The 16999-nt window shown below is 39.0% G+C and overlaps 1 protein-coding gene across 2 annotated transcripts in view; it reads left to right on the forward strand.

The window, feature by feature from the left end:
• The first annotated feature begins 13683 nt into the window (after positions 1 to 13683).
• The window catches only part of ptpn21 (protein tyrosine phosphatase non-receptor type 21), a 94421-nt gene continuing 91105 nt past the window's right edge, over positions 13684 to 16999 (forward strand). The window contains exon 1 of one of the 2 annotated variants that reach the window (XM_051919884.1): positions 13684 to 13907. The gene's annotated coding sequence lies outside the window, so the exon portion shown is untranslated. The remainder of the gene's footprint in view (positions 13908 to 16999) is intronic. The other variant, XM_028822266.2, reaches the window with a different exon arrangement.

The raw sequence follows: 16999 nt of genomic DNA on the forward strand, positions 1-16999 counted from the left end.
ACAGCAATCATGACTGGTATTTTATTGACTATCAATAGTTCTAATTTATCTTGGCAGGCAAACAATGCAACACTGCCAGGCTTTTTATTAGGCTTTTTATACATGCCTGGATCTGAGCTGTTTATTTGTGTAGAGTGATGGGCAACTTTATCCCTTAAACCTACAACACAATAAATTGTGCAGAAAGTGAAGGGGTCAGAATACTTTCTGAATCCACTATATATCTCTATTATAAAAGAAAATCTTGAGACAAGACGAGACTATTGCCAAAAGATTTTTACAAGTCCCACCCTCCTCTCAACCATGTACGGTTAACAGCCCATGCACACGGTCCTCTCACCTCTCATTCATGTGAATGCTTTTGACAGACACAGTTCCTGCGCTCTCATCTCTTATAAATGTTTACATTTTCCTCACTTTAAGTTCCCAATAAAAAAAGACTTTTTATGTCCAAATCTTATTGAAGAATTTCATCCTGAAGGGTTATCAACAGAAGAAATTCGTAAACGGGCAATCCTAGCACCGAGAAATGATGAAGTCAAACAAATTAATGCGAAAATTGTTGACCGGTTACACGGCAAATTGGTTACATGCGTATCAATAGACTATGCTGAAACAGTTGGAGGTGATGGTGCGTAAGATGAAAACATCAACTTACAATATCCCGTAGAATATCTTAACACCATCCGGTCTTCCACTGCCCGAATTACTGTTGAAAGAAAGATATATCATAATGTTATTGCATAATTTATGTATGAGTGATGGGCTATGCAAAAGGACAAGATTAGTTTTATTCAAAATTGGTCGAACAACTCTGACATGTAAAATTTTAACAGGCAACAAAGTTAATGTAATACATCTTCCACGAATAATATTAGACATCAAAGGAGATCTTGATATGCCATTAGTATGAAAACGTTTACAGTTTCCCATTAGAATAGCTTTTGCTATGACAATTAACAAATCACAGGGAAAAACAATCAAAAAAGTCGGTTTATTTAGTAGAGAGAAAGAAACGATTTTCACTCACAGGCAGTTATACGTTGCGTTGTCACGATGTAACTCCAAACACAGAATCAAAATTCAGTGCGATATTGTCGAAAAGTGATTCAAAAAATTGTTTTTACTGAAGTTTTACAGTAAAAGTGTAAGTTTAAAAAGTATTTGCGTGTTAATTTCAAAGCCAAACAGAACGAAAACGTATAACACAACGAATACCTCTAACGCAACATGAAGCATAATTTTCTTTCAATTTATTACATTTTACTATTTTTTACTATGGTTAATTACTCGCTGTAATGTAAAATAGTTAGGTTTATTATGCATATATATGTAACAATTCCCATAAAAAAAAATCTGTTTAAATTTTATATCTACTTCCCCATATGTGAGCGGCAGAGCCGTGAAGTGGCAAGCATGTATCGCTTGCCCGGGATTGGCGAGCAGAGCCCTCTAGGATTGCATATATATATGCTAGCCAAAGCACCCGATGTTGACAGGTATATTTGTATAATGGGTAATTGAATCACTAATGAGGAATGTAGCCTTCATGGTAAGTGGAGCCGAACCTAAACAATATGCCAAATTTATCACCATTGGCTGAACCATTTTGGTGTAATAATGCACATTTGACTTTGGCCCCGATTACAACTCCATTTCTCAACACAATCTTTGAAAGGCTTTAAGGTCTAGATTTTAAGTTGTAGCAAAAGTACTATGCAAGCAAATCATCCCATTTGGACTGATACATGTTTTAATCAGTTCGGCCATTTTTTATGTAACTGACAAACAGACAAAATGCAATCTGAAGGATGAAATTACATCCTTATTGTGTAAACCTCTCTTGCTGTTAGAATGCTCTCCCGCATTCTAAGGCCTTGTAATAATGAAAACATACTACATTTTATGGTAAGATAATCTTTACAAGGTATAAAGTGGACTAATTTTGCCATTACATTTTTGTAAGGTGCCCTGCTCTTCAGGCAAGATCTTCTTTCAGCACTAAATCTTCACGGTATTGCCCTTTTAGGAATGTCATAGACAACAGTTAGTGCAAGCAGGTGTCTGAGAGTTATCAAATCAACTCTACATTAGATCACTCAGCTGTGTCATAAAGCTGTATATGTGAGTCCTAAATAAGACTCAAGACATTGAATGAGCACAAAATAGCATGCTGTCAAAAGCCACTGAAAGATCCAGGAGTAGAAGAGTTATCATTACCAGCAGTTGTAAGAAGATCACTCACAACCTTCACCAAGGCCATCTCGGCGCCATGCTTAGTCCTAAAACCAGACTGATATGGTTCAAAAGAAGGGAATTAACTGTGAGGCAACAGTACACTCCAGTACTTTATCCAAAAACGGAAGGTTGGAAATTGGCCCATAATTAGCAGAACTATCTCGATCAAGACCTTGCTTTTTGCTAGACTGGCATGATAGCAGCCACTTAACAGTCAGTGGGCCTAATACCTGAAAAAAAAGACCTATTAACAACATCTGCTGTTCAAGCACACAAAATATAAATGCAAGACTTGGCTAAAGCAGCAAACACAGGGCACACTGGGCAGTTATTTTTCCATAAGCTCACAAATGAAGATTGTGTCAACTGGAGCGAGCATACCAAATTTGTACTCAGTCCTGACCTCAGCCCTTAATTTCAAAGATAATGACCATGTAGAGTTAAGTTGCAGGATAGTCTAAGCTGTTGATACATAGACTGAACTTTCTTTAGAAAATAACTGTCAAATTATTTTGATATGAGGGTGAAATTGATGAAAACAATTGGAAGGTTGCAAAAGTTTATTATGGTAGAAACCAGAACTCTTATATTTCCCTCACCATTATTAATAATGTTAGAGAAAGAAATTGATTCCCTATGTGAATCGGCGCATACCTATTAAATTACTGCATGCACAGAAAGCCACATCTTTTTATAGAGACAATGTGAGGTGTATTCAGAGGGACAAGCACAATATAACAAAGTAATTCCACAGAAAATAAAAATAGCCCAAGTAAATTCTAACAATGTTCAAGAGCAACCAACTGCATATATGGGAGGCTTTATAATTAATCCATCAAATTGTAAAACCATTTTTTCAACTTGTCGCTGAAATCACTTGTTTATAGGAAAAAATACCTTCAAGTTGAAGTTGCCTTTCAAGCAAAGCTTTTTATGAAGATATTTATTCACCCTTTCATTTGTTTGGTTTGAGCTTGTCTCTTTATATAATTCATACTTCTGTCTTTTTCCATGTAGTCTATATAGTAGATATCTGTTATACAGTACTTGGACATTGACTCATAACTACCGCCTTGCCAAACACTTTAATATATTGTACCTATTCTAATTTTAGATGTCATCATTGGTAGAAGCCTTTAACAAATAAAGAATAATAACTGAAAACACCTTTGACCGGGCACAATGTAGCTTGAAGAAAAATCTAAACAATTTGTCAAACAAAAGATAAATACTTTCATTTTCACTTTCATTCTGCTTATCCAGATGAGAGTAGTGGTGGCAACACACTTTGCTAAACAGACCAGGCCACCTATCCCAGGCAATGCTTGTGGGACATTCCCAGGCACTCTCTAGCTCCTACATGCTGGATCCACCTCAACTGGCTCCTCTTGATCAAGAAGAAGCAGTGGTTCTACTCTGAAGTCCTCCAGTGTTACTGGAGTTCTCACTGTATCACAACTACAAACATAAATAAACAACCCTAATGAGGATCCTCATTTTGGTTGCTTGTACTCGTGATCTCACTCAGTCACTACCCAGAGCTCATGACCTTTAGTGAGGGTGGTTATACAGATTGACCAGTCAATCAAAATGAGTACTTCATGTGCATGCAGCAGTAGACCAGTGGTAGAAATAAAAGCCCATAGCAACACATCCACTCAAGAAGTAGGACTGTCGCCCAATGTGATATTTAAAAAAAAATCTAACAAGGAGATTTTGGAGAAATAAGATAAGATAAGAACTTTATTTATCCCGAGGGAAATTCTTTTGTCATTTACATGCTCAGTGCAACAAAAGGAATAAAGATAAGGTAGTCAAGAGTTTAAAAAGAACAATAGTAATAGTGCAAACAGAATAACAACTCTAAACAAAGTAACAAATAACTCTAATAGTTTGTATTATAACTGTATAACTAATTTGTGCAAAGCAACAAACAACTATAACTAAAACTATAACAGATATAATAAAACAACAGATTATTAGTGCAAGTGGTTACGAAAAGTGACTTAGTGTTTGTGCCATGAGTAAATGAGATAGCAGCATGTGATGATGGGATGAAACAAACATTCAGTAACATACAGATGAGTAAATAAAAAAAAAAAAAACAAATGACACCTAATGACAAAAATTCTGAAAAAGATCACCTACAGAATGAGGAAGAGTTATACAGTCTTATTGCCACAGGTAGAAAGGATTTCCTGTGGCATTCGGTTCTGCATTTGGAGGCAATGAGTCTTTTGCTGTGTGTGCTCTGATGACCCATCAAGGAGGCGTGCATGGGGTGAGAGGGGTTGTCCATGATACCGAGAAGCTTTTTCAGCATTCTCCTCTCAGACACCTCCACCAGGTTCTCCAGTCTGACACCCAGGACAGAACCAGCCTTTTTAATCAGCTATAAATAACGGGCATGGCTATAAAAGAACTATACAGTATTTTTCACTAGAAAAAAAGTCAGTGTACTGAAAACTGGCTGACACTCAACTCTGTCTATCCATTCAGCAGTCCATTTTCTGACCTGCTTAATTCAATTTAGGGTAGCCAAACTTGTCTCAGTAGGATCGGACTGCCACTGCATTGTGGAACACACTTACAGTATGTACATACATATTTTAAATATCTAAATAATGTACTATGTATATATTACTTGATGTTTTTGCATTACATGACATGTTATAAGTTTTAAATATACCATATCTGTACTATATATATATGTGAATAGAACTAAGCTGAAAGGAATCCCTCATAAGGCTTTTTACTTTTTTACTTTTACCTGATGTTAAATTAGCAATGATAAAAACACAGTTATGTTGTTCTCAAAAATATAAATAGCAGATTTAAATTTATGAAAAAATACTAAACTTAAAAAAAAACTTTTCTAATAGCTAGTGTTTCAGATGGGACATTGTAGCAGAGTAATTCTAACAGAAATGTCTCCATTGCTAACAGCTCTTTTTACAGCTCACCATGTTTGTCATGACATCCTTCAGCTGTCATGGTGAAGAAACAGTTACTTCTACAACACCCAAAAAATGTGTCGGCTTCTATTTACTAATGGGTCTTTGGTGTGACCCTACCCAACTATAAGTTATTTAAAAAAAACTGAGATAAGATAATAGTTATGACAGAAAAATGTAAGACAGACACTTGTTTAAAATTCTAATGAGGACCCTCCATGTTCCTCTCTTAAATGTTCCACATTTCATGACAGGTTTTCATTTTACATTGTCATAAAATATATTTTGAATCAAACTGATGCATTTTAGGTAAAAAAATACAGAATGTATAAAGCATAGCTAAATGAGTATGTGAAATGGTTTAATTCTGGTAATTGATATGCAGGTCATGAGCATTATGCCTCACATTTAAATTGTCCTGTTCTCCTATATATGCTGCTTTGATATGATAAGAAGAAATGGTTTACTAGGGCATATTAAGCTAAAGTAAACATGAAACACATTACTAGGAATGAATCCAAGTGCAATTTAAAACAAAAAAAATTCAGCTCAGCAGTTTTATTGACTATTCAGCACCTGATAACATGAATCACAATACACTGGCATGTCCTGTATCATTTAATCATACATGCCTATCTTTTTCACTGGAGTACTATAAATACAAAATGCTTTTGAAGTGGTAAAAAAAAATTACTCATGCTGCAGTTTCCATTGATCCTACTTCTTACTTTAACTTGGCAGCAAAAGAAGAAAAGCCATGCTTATTTTTTTCAAACATACATGCTATGTCCAAATAGGGCATGCAAAGAACAATGGCAAAACATTCAGGTGTGTTCTGGGACTTACTTAAACTGTTTAGTGAGTTCCATCATTTTTAATGTTTTATTTATTTAGTCAAAGATAAAGGGCATCACATTTTTGTTTATTAAATAATTCAGGCAAGAGCAAAAGAGGAAGGCCTAAGAGAAGGTTTATGAATGTGGTGAGAGAGGACATGCAGGTGATGGGTGTAACAGAGCAAGATGACGAGGACATGAAGATATGGAAGAAGGTGATCTGCTGTGGCAACCCCTAACGGGAGCAGCCGAAAGAAGAAGAAGAAGAAGTTACAATACGTCAGTGAGTATAAAATGTAATTACTGGTACATCCATTAGTGGACCTGTGACCATGCTGCTCTGCATAAGCAGGTTTGGAAGAATAGACTGATGGGTGTATTAATGAAGTACATAAACTACATGTTATTAATGGCTTTTTGATTGATATATATATATATATATATATATATATATATATATATATATATATATATATATATATATATATATATATATATATATATATTATATAAAAATATTTTGGGTCAAGGCATGATCATCTCGGGGTGACACTTTGAAGTCACGCCCTACTTAGATAGATAGATAGATAGATAGATAGATAGATAGATAGATAGATAGATAGATAGATAGATAGATAGATAGATACTTTATTAATCCCAATGGGAAATTCACATAGATAGATAGATAGATAGATAGATAGATAGATAGATAGATAGATAGATAGATAGATACTTTATTAATCCCAATGGGAAATTCACATTCTTCAGCAGCAGCATACTGATACAATAAATAATATTAAATTAAAGAATGATAATAATACAGGTGAAAAAAACAGACAATAACTATGTATAATGTTAAATATTAACGTTTACCCCCCCTGGTGGAATTAAAGAGTCGCATAGTTTGGGGGAGGAACGATCTCCTCAATCTGTCTGTGGAGCAGGACAGTGACAGCAGTCTGTCACTGAAGCTGCTCTTCTGTCTGGAGATGACATTATTTAGTGGATGCAGTGGATTCTCCATAATTGATAGGAGCCTGCTGAGCGCCCTTCGCTCTGCCACAGATGTTAAACTGTCCAGCTCCATGCCAACAATAGAGCCTGCCTTCCTCACCAGTTTGTCCAGGCGTGAGGCGTCTTTCCTCTTAATGCTGCCTCCCCAGCACACCACTGCGTAGAAGAGGGCGCTCACCACAACTGTTTGATAGAACATCTGCAGCATCTTATTGCAGATGTTGAAGGAAGCCAGCCTTCTAAGGAAGTATAACCGGCTTTGTCCTTTCTTGCACAGCGCATCAGTATTGGCAGTCCAGTCTAATTTATCATCCAGCTGCACTCCCAGATATTTATAGGTCTGCACCATCTGCACACAGTCACCTTTGATGATCACTGGGTCTATGAGGGGTCTGGGCCTCCTAAAATCCACCACCAGCTCCTTGGTTTTGCTGGTGTTCAGGTGTAGGTGGTTTGAGTCGGACCATTTAACAAAGTCATTGATTAGGTCCCTATACTCCTCCTCCAGCCCATTCCTGATACAGCCCACGATAGCAGTGTCATCAGCGAACTTTTGCACATGGCAGGACTCCGAGTTGTATTGGAAGTCCGATGTATATAGGCTGAACAGGACCGGAGAAAGTACAGTCCCTTGTGGCGCTCCTGTGTTGCTGACCACAATGTCAGACGTGCAGTTCCCAAGACGCACATACTGAGGTCTGTCTTTAAGATAGTCCACGATCCATGCCACTAGGTATAAATCTAATCCCATCTCTGTCAGCTTGTCCCTAAGGAGCAGAGGTTGGATTGTGTTGAAGGCGCTAGAGAAGTCTAGAAACATAATTCTTACAGCACCACTGCCTCTGTCCAAGTGAGAGAGGGATCGGTGTAGCATATAGATGATGGCATCTTCCGCTCCCACCTTCTCCTGATATGCAAACTGCAGAGGGTCAAGGGCGTGTTGAACCTGTGGCCTAAGGTGGTGAAGCAGCAGCCTCTCCATGGTCTTCATCACATGTGATGTCAGAGCAACAGGCCGAAAGTCATTCAGCTCACTAGGACGTGATACCTTTGGGACTGGGGTGATACAAGATGTTTTCCAAAGCCTCGGGACTCTCCCCTGTTCCAGGCTCAGGTTGAAGATGCGCTGTAGAGGACCCCCCAGCTCCAATGCACAGACCTTCAGCAGTCGTGGCGATACTCCATCTGGACCCGCTGCTTTGCTGGCACGAAGTCTCCTCAGCTCTCTGCTCACTTGCGCTGTTGTAATTATGGGTGGGGATGTCTTTCCTATGCTGGTATCAGCAGAAGGATGTGTGGAGGGTGCAGTACTCCGAGGTGAGAGTGAGAGTGGGTTAGGGTGGTCAAACCTGTTAAAAAAGTTGTTCATTTGGTTTGCTCTCTTCACGTCTCTCTCAATGGTGGTACCCCGCTTCGAGCTGCAGCCAGTGATGATCTTCATCCCATCCCACACTTCCTTCATGCTGTTATTCTGCAACTTCTGCTCCAGCTTACTCCTGTACTGCTCCTTCGCCGCCCTGAGTTGGACTCGGAGTTCCTTCTGCACGCGCTTGAGCTCATGCTGATCACCGTCTTTAAAAGCCCTTTTCTTCTGATTCAAAAGGCCCTTGATGTCACTTGTAATCCATGGCTTGTTGTTAGCATAGCAGCGTACTGTTCTTACTGGAACTACAATGTCCATACAGAAGTTGATGTAGTCAGTAGTGCAGTCAACAACTTCCTCAATGTTCTCACTATGAGATCCCTGCAGGATATCCCAGTCTGTAGTTCCAAAACATTCTCTCAGAATATTCTCAGCCTCCGGAGTCCACTTCCTGAATGATCGTGTGGTTACAGGTAGGACTCTAACTTTTGGTTTATAGTGAGGCTGAAGCAGAACCAGGTTATGATCTGCTTTCCCAAGCGCAGGCAGCGGGGTGGCGCTGTATGCATCTTTAACGTTTGCATAAAGTAAATCAATAGTCTTATTTCCCCGGGTGTTACAGTGCACATACTGGGAGAATGCAGGTAATGTTTTTTCCAGCGTCACATGGTTAAAGTCTCCAGCAATTAGCACAAGCGCCTCAGGGTGCTGCGTTTGTAACTTAGCAACAGCGGAATGGATGATGTCACTCGCTGACTCCACGTCTGCCCGAGGAGGAATGTATACAATAACAACAATGACGTGTCCAAACTCTCTGGGCAAATAGTAGGGACGTAAACTTACGGCCAACAGTTCGATATCCCTGCAGCAAGTGGAGATTTTGACGTTAACATGTCCAGAGTGACACCACCGTGTATTAACATAGAGAGCGAGTCCTCCTCCTTTGTGCTTACCACAGGTACTTGCATCTCTGTCCGCTCTAACTGTGCTAAACCCGGGTAGCTCCACGTTGGCATCTGGGATGGTGTTATTTAGCCAGGTTTCGCAAAAACACAACAAACTGCATTCTCTGTAGGTCCTTACATTTTTCACCAGCGCAGCCAGTTCGTCGATCTTATTTGAGATTGAGTTTACATTCCCCAGAATCACAGAAGGCACCGAAGGCTTGAAACGCCACTTTCTCGCAAGCCGCTTCTTTTTTAGCTTAGTGCCGGCTCTGCTGCCACGATATCGCCTTCTTACCTCGTCGGGTAAATAGGGAACCACACCGGCACTGGCATTTGTTCTCAGCGCCCGAATTTGAGTACTTGAATAGGCGAGTCTCGGCGTGTTAAAATCCATGCCCACGTTGTAAAAGTAAGTGTGTCCAGGGAAGGAATCCACATAAAATAAAGTGGTAGGAGTGATCAATAAATAAAAATAGAAAAATAAAAGTAGAAAAGTACACATACATATACAGTCATACACGGAGCTGCTGAAAAGGCTGCCACTCACGGCGGCGCCGGATGCACTGTGTACTTACAAACAATTTCTCTGAGACACTTTAACGTCCCGGGAAACAAGGTAGTGAGACAAAAGGACAGCTGCTGTACAGGTTTTTAAATGATCGACACGCAGCGTAACATGCAGATCACGCAGCTTGGTAGCAGCAGCTGCAAGCCAACAGCTGATTCGTCTGCATCTCCTTAGCGTGAGTTCAGTCCCCCCTCTTCACAACGCGAGCGGCAGAGACGCAAAGTGGCTAGTGTGAAGCGCGCCCCCGGGGGTTGTGTTTAGATGATTGCAGTTTATATGGAAAGGTAAACTCTATGCTGAAATCTCTCATACAAGCACAAATGGCATTAGTGACAGTGAGTTCCTGGCCATGCATGCGACTCTGCAGGCGTTTCAGTCTGGGGAGTCACTATCTTCAGCACTTATTAGGAGCTCCCTAACGACCAGTTCCCCCTTGGAGTTCTCGCACTCTCAACAGCACTTAAGAGGCCACTGGCCAGGGCTGGTCTCTACAAGGGGCTATAGGAATACATGTATTGAACACTTGTGGGCAAGGGCTCTTAAAGATCTAGGGCTACATGCCTGAGATCAGCCCTGGAAACCCCCCAAACAACAAATGCCATTAGTTTCAGAGATAACTTGAATCGGAAATTGGTTTTATCACCAGAAGCAGCTGTCTAATATGTAAAAGAAGAAAATATACAAAATATACAAGCTGAAATCATCTCTCTCAAGGTAAATTTCAAAAAGTAAATTAATAAGTAGTTGAGATCACAAAAAATATCACTGTCTGTCATAAAATAGACAATTATTAAAATTCACCAACATGTTTTAAATGGCAGCTTTTGACATTTTAAAAATGTATACAGCACACTCTATTCAAGATATCACAGCAAATATGGAACTTTCCTAATAAATTGCCTGGAAGAATAAGTATAGCAAATTTCAATGAAATCTGTATTCTGGGAATGGACTTGTTTCATGAGAACAGATAGACATGATGACAACAATAGGAGCTTTTACATTTTATGTAAATGAACCTAAAACAGTGTTCTTTTATACTTTACTATGAAGTAATAAATAAACATGTTTTAATTTTTTTTTTAATTGGACACTTTATAAATTCCATATATTGTACTCATTGCAAAAATTATTTGTTGACCTGAAATGTGATGAAGGACCATATATTTGTTTAGGGTTACTTGCACCTTCTGGTTATTTTTTATGTGAATGCTAAGTGAAGTCAAAACTAATGCATGCAAACAGTTATTCCTGTATGATCCATCCATAAAGAAAAATACTGAAGGCTAAAAGCAGTGAACCAGATAACTGCATATCATATTAGGGAGTGCTAGCTTGGTATCTTTTTATCTAAAACAGGAACATTTTTTAATCATAAAGTATTTATGGTGCATCACTTAAGGCGAACCTAAGAAGGAATTTAAAATAACCTCCAGGTCAGGTGCACACTTGGAACTGGGAGAACAGGTTGGCAAGGCTCGACTGGAAGGAGGAAGAACAACTAGAGTGGGAGAAACTGGAAATGAAAGATGGAAGGTAAAGGGAAACCTTGGAGGACAGCATATGAATGTGATTAAGTGGACCATACAATTGAATACAAAATTCAAAGCAAGATATCCATCCCATCCATTATCCAACCCGATATTTATTTAAAAATTAAATGAATGATTCCAAATATTGAAATACCTTTGACACAACCAGGTAATATTAAATCAAAAGCATTTCAAAAGATACTAGTTAACATGACATATTTATTCGTTCATTGTAAATTCCTGCATGTTCCAATTTCGGGTCACCAAAAGCTGGAGCCTATCCAGCCCAAGGCAGCAACCAACTCCAGACTGGGGGCTGTCCATAACAGAACACACTCATGTGTGCACTCCAAAAGTCATCATATAAGGCCTTAGTGTCAGCAACTAATCAAACACACATCTGTGGGATGCAGGAGAACATCTCACACAGAAACAGGGACCACTCAAGGTCAGGTAGGTGCTTTAAGACAGAACCCACAAATCAGGTATCTCAATCAATACCACAGACAGTACCATGAGCCAACTATGTGTGATATATTGTTAAAGGCTTTGGTCTTCTAACAATCTGGTTGTGAGTTCAAATTCCACTACTGACACTGTGACCATGAGCAAGTAACTTCAAATGTAATCAACTGTAACTCTCCAGTGTTGTAAGTCACCTTGGATAAGGTGTCAGCCAAACAATAAATATAATAATACACCTATCAGTGCTTTTGAAGGATAATGGAAGAAGTACAGAAATGCCAGAGGATAGAGATCAATCAGTGCAAAGAGAGAACGGTGGGAGAGATCAATCAATGTGAAGAGAAAGTGGTAGGAAATCTCGGGGCAACCATTAAGATTACAACAAGAACAAATCTTAGGGGAACTTACTGCACATTTGTTGTCTTGATGGCATCTTCTGTGGTTGTAACATTTAAAAAATTCAGTATGCCAAGTCTTTCATTCCAGTGCTTGTCACAATACAACTAATTATTAAAATTTTTGGTTATGTTTCGTTATTTGGCATTTCAATAATTACACCACCACTAACTGCACAATATTTTATGGCTAGAATTACTTTTTGGAATTTACTTTTTCAGTTAATTACATTATTAAATCACTATATATTTTGGTAAAATAAGTTATTCCACTTGGGAAAATACTTAATTTATATGCTATCCATCCATTAAAAATTTCTAGCCCCAACAAGGACATAGCATAGTCAGTCCTGGACTGGATAACAGTTAATTACTGGGCAGAATGAAGTCTGGAAGTCTACACTTTTAGTTTGTACATTAATTAATGTCCTCACTCGTTATAAGAGGGAAATGAGACAGCACTATAAAACCTCCTTAACCACCCTGTGTTCTGGATGGCGTCGCATGACAAATGCGATCGGGTGAATATCCTAAAACGGTAACCCGTCTTGTCACTGAATACACTCGTGAACATGTTTAATTCTGAAAATCGCACATTGTGGCTGCTGCGGCAGTAGACTCTTCTTCCTTTGATAAGTGTTTAGTAAAGTAAAACATCTTACAAAATCTCAGTTGATCTGTAAGAAATCATGTAATAACAATAACACCACAAGATTCGTAGAATGTACTAACACTGCTGTGCCTCTAGCTGTTACTAGAGCTTTCGCTAATTATTTCTCAATAGATTACCTGCATTACGAGTGATGAAACAGATTAATTGTTCGTAACTTTATTTTGCAAAGCACTGTCAAAAATGTTATTTGAGAACTTCCATGAAATAGCGATCTTCGGACGGCTACTCAGTCACACAGGTGGGTGCGCGCATGAGCCGGCGTGAGTCTCACCTGTCAGACTCTTTCAATGGGTGAGCGCAAGGGCACGCCGCACGTTTGACAGGAGCTCCAGCCATCTCGCTGTGTAAATTGCGGAACTTGATGTTCGCGCACAAGCTAATTTTTCACTCCTCCCCGAAGCCGGCGAGCCAGCTGTCCCATTCCTGGCATTTTCGCTGCCTGGCATTCCAGCTATCTGATGTAATGGACTCAACACCCAACCCAGTGTATCATGCCGCTTAGCGGCCGGTCCTACTAAATTCCTAGGCCATGTAAACGATCTATTAATAACAATACCACAAAACAATATGAAAATTTCAGTTCGGCTGTAATATGTTGTCAGGAAACAATCGGTGAATATGGCAAAACACAGAAAGAAAGCTGATGGAGTGCGTTAAACCCTGCGCATAGTTCCGCGGTGGAATATCAGAAACTAGCCGCATCACCGCAGACAGGAAGTGAGGCGTGTTTTCGGTGCGACTGGAGTTTTTTTTTTTTAGTGTGTTTGATGCGAATGGGGAAAGTAGAGTTGTTTTTAAACCATACAATAACCAAAAAATCTTTTCGTATTGTGTTTTAATCGGATTACGGAGTCTAACGTCAGGAGGATGCTAAGAGCTGAGCGAGGGGTAGATTGACGTTTTGCGTGAATGCTATCAACAGGTAAGGCTTATTATTTTTAAAGGGGGGGGGGGGGGGGGGGTGTTTTGAGACTTCTTGTATGGTTTGGCTTGATTAAAAATAAACGACGCCCCCTTCATTAGCAGTGATTATAAAGGCGGTGATTCATCTTTTTTAAGTTTTCTGTAAACTTTATGTTGTCCTGTGGCTGGCTGGCTGGCTGGCTGGCTGGCTGGCTTGTGTCCCAGAGCGACCGGGACAGAGAAACTCATCCGAATCCTAAACGGGCCTTAGACAGTTTTGAGCATAATTTAAGGACGGTGTCGGCGAGGTCTCCAGTCAGATAATTGGTTGCACATGATCACAGCATGCGTGCCATAAATATAATCTGTGCTCTCCCATCTGCTCGTCTGCGCCCTGGAGTCGGCCCTTTAATGTTGTTTAGCTTGCAGTCTGCGCGTTGCCTTCTTCTTTTTCTCCCCTTTGCGACTGTGTACCTTTCTTACAAAAATGCTGTTTTTTTTTTTTTAAATGTGCACATATCTTACAACAGTACTGTTTTTTAAATTAGACAGTATAAGGGAAACGCACAAAAGCTTTTAATAGTTTAAAACCCGCCTGACATCAAAGTGTATAGCGGAGTTGTGGTGTAGTGATTAGTGTAAAATGCAATAAAACGGCGTCGGGGAGGGATTTACGTTCATTACGTGCTGTGCTTCACAAACGTCTGTCTGTTATTTTAATCAAGATGTGTAAGTTCTTTATGATAAACTCGGTGGATTTACAATGATACTTTTAAATGTATGCTACCTCACCGAGGGGCTTTTTTAAAGCATAAATGTTGCTCCTGTCTGTAACATTCATCCCTAAAACTTGATAACTTGCAGTTCAAATTACAGATGTATGAGTCATTCTTTTTATTTCAGTTTTTATGCTGGCAGCATTGCAGATCACTAAACCACAAAGAGAAGTGTAACTTTGAAGATTTTTCGCATTATCTATTACATGTTTGCTGCACTTAATAAATTACTAAAGGAAATTAAGAAAACATCGCAAAGTTTCTCCAGTGCATGTAAACAGGCATCAGATATACCCCACCACCTGAATAAATACATAGACATGAAAACGTACGGTTTAAAGTTAAAAAGTCTGTCTGGTATGATCCTTGACAGTTAATTGGACTGACAAAGCTACAAAAGCATATTTGTAAGCAGTCCTGGCAACTGTTGGCAAAGTGCGCCGTTTTCCTTGCTGTCATTCAGGGAATAGCACATGAGAAGGGACTGGGATGTGTTTCATGGATTGCATAACTATAGTCTGCTTTAAATACCTTTTGAAGACTGCTGGTGGGGAGGACATTCCAATCATTTCTGCCTTGTATCTTATCAAGTCCGAGTATGTCAGCACTGTAGCAGAGAATTGACTCTCATAGACCTGCTTTTTAGAATAGTAATCTTAATCAGTTTGTGAACTCTTTGTCTATAAAGAAAATGTGGATGGTGTTGAATAGTTCTGCACGTAGGCATATACTGTATTTATATGAACATTTGTTACACACTACGCTGTTCAGTGCTCTCTCTGATCTTGTATAGCTACAAAGCAGTGGTCACAGATGGATCAGTGGTCATGCATTTCCCATATATGACTGCTTAAGTCCTACTATTTGATAAACCTGTACACTGCTTATCACTAACAACTGATATCTGAAACATTATTGATCAGACAGAGTAAAGTAGCAGTATTAATACTGTCACTTGCACCAAGTACAGGGAAATGCTTACATTCACACCCAACCAGCATACAACACATCTTCCTTCTCCAGCACCATAATAAACAATGATGTATTTACATGTAGTAGTTAATTTAATGGATACAAATAAATGGGCTTAGCTGATGGACTGTTTCTATACTGTTTCTATGCTTCAACTTCCCTGAAGAAAAAAAACATGAGAAAAGCTCAATGGTCATTTTAGTGAGGTGTTATTCACCACTTCCCCAATCTCCAGTCCTGGGTACCATGAGAAGGTGTTGATTTGGAGGATGGGACTGCTACTGTAGATGCTGTAATGAAGAATTGTAGGCGTTGTCTGTTGGGTGTAATAGGGCATCCCATGGGGAGAGTTATGTTAGGGTAGCAGAAGCCTAAAACACTGGAGTTTAGGAAGAAAATAAATGGTTCACCAGTCAATGTCTGAGAATAGCATTGCCATATTAAAACTTTACCAAAGGATGATTTTAAAAATATCCTGTTTCTCACTAGTATTTCCAAAATTTATCATATAGTATAGAGTTGCTGGGAGCTATTGCAGCTAGAAAAGCCACAAAGGTGTTTTTCACCAAGTTGAAGAGAGTATGCAGATAGAACTCCAACCACAGAACAAACCAGGGCAGAAGTGCTTTGATGTAGTCTGGAGGACTAGTAGGATTAAAAATTTGCCCTTTCTTTAGATAGATAGATAGATAGATACTTTATTAATCCCAAGGGGAAATTCACATACTCCAGCAGCAGCATACTGATACAAAAAACAATATTAAAGATTGATAATAATGCAGGTAAAAACAGACAATAACTTTGTATAATGTTAACATATGAAATGTTTAAGAGAAATGACAAGGTGAACAAACATATTATTTTATTGTCAACATCTCGTATATTGTTGCAGAGCTTAGAATTAGTAAAGCAGTCCTCCAATAACATTTCAGTCACTCTCTTGAATTGAGTTAATTTATTAATATTTGAAGTTGCTCAGGCATGTGAGCTTCCTGCGCTTAAAAGGAAACAGTTGAAACACAAGCATCCGTATGTGACCAGATTCTCTTTGTCTGGGCGACTTTACCTTGAAATTATGTACCAGCAACCCACATGGATTATGAAAAGCAACCACTTAGCCATTAGAGAATTCCTTTAGTTCAAGTGACAAATCAGGCATCTGACTTCAACGGTGTCTCACTTTTGCAGTGGTCTCTTTCCATTTGAACTCAACTATACATAGGAGAATTACAATTTAAGGTCATTGCTTATAAGTGAACTAGAAGACACTTAAAGACAGAGCTTCTCCAAGCATAGTTTATTTTGATGGATGAAATGAATCACTTGTAGTCCAAAAAAGGTGAATGATAGCAATGGCCACACA

Source organism: Erpetoichthys calabaricus, chromosome 16 (assembly GCF_900747795.2).
Source record: "Erpetoichthys calabaricus chromosome 16, fErpCal1.3, whole genome shotgun sequence".
NCBI classification, from domain to species: Eukaryota; Metazoa; Chordata; class Cladistia; order Polypteriformes; family Polypteridae; genus Erpetoichthys; species Erpetoichthys calabaricus.